The following is a 747-nucleotide window of genomic DNA, read 5'->3' on the forward strand; positions in this document are numbered from 1 at the left end:
CCCCCCGGTTTCTCCCCACAGCAGCACAGCAGCCCCACATCTGCAGCGCCCAGCAGCAGCCCTGCGTCCCTGCATGGAGGTGAGGAGCGGGGCTGCAGCACAGCGGCACTTTTTCCTCCCTTTTCCTCCCTTTTCCTCCCTTTCTCCTCCCTTTCTCCTCCCTTTCTCCTCCCTTTTTCCTCCCTCCTTCCACCTTTTCCCTCTCCTCCTTCCATCCGTCCCCCATCCATCTTCCTCCTCTTCTCCCTCCATCCTTCTTCCCTCCCCCCTCTTCTTCCCCCCATCCTTCTCCTGCCCTCCCTCCATCCGTCCTCTCCATCCTCCCTCCTTCTTTACTCGTTCTTTCCCCATCCATCCTCTCCCTCCCTCCCTCCGTCCCCCCATTCGGCTCCATCCTCTCTCCCAGCAGCGGCCGCAGTTCCCCAGGCCCGGCAGCGGGACGCGGGCAGCCCGCAGCTCCGCTCCAGGGATTCCTTCCGCTCCCAGCGCACCCTGACGCTTCCCCAGAGGAAAGGAAGCGGGGACGGCTTGGATCTCCTCGCCGGTAGGAACCCGATGGCCCCCGGCTGCGGGGTGAGGCTTCCCCTGCCCTACGGCACAGCCCCGCTGTCCCCATAGGGAACAGAGCCGCCGCCTCCGGGCTGGAGAAAGGCAGGCTGAAGGCCGGCTCCGAGCTGACCCTGCTGCCCCACGGCGAGGTTTGGGAGCGCAGCCACCGCCGGGTGATGCTGGGGGTCGGGGGGGGGG

The 747-nt window shown here is 66.5% G+C and overlaps 1 long non-coding RNA gene across 2 annotated transcripts; it reads left to right on the plus strand.

The window, feature by feature from the left end:
• Window positions 1-37: 37 nt before the first annotated feature.
• On the plus strand, window positions 38-716 carry LOC122192415. 2 transcript variants are annotated; one of them, XR_006182600.1, is made up of 3 exons: window positions 38-79; window positions 410-544; window positions 619-716. It is a non-coding gene; the product is annotated as an uncharacterized LOC122192415 (long non-coding RNA). The 2 variants fall into 2 exon arrangements; XR_006182599.1 differs by having other exon boundaries at window positions 42-79; window positions 407-544.
• Window positions 717-747: the final 31 nt, after the last annotated feature.

Source organism: Lagopus leucura, unplaced genomic scaffold (assembly GCF_019238085.1).
Source record: "Lagopus leucura isolate 7727_CA_CO unplaced genomic scaffold, USGS_WTPT01 27563-0_obj-0_obj, whole genome shotgun sequence".
Taxonomy (NCBI): Eukaryota; Metazoa; Chordata; class Aves; order Galliformes; family Phasianidae; genus Lagopus; species Lagopus leucura.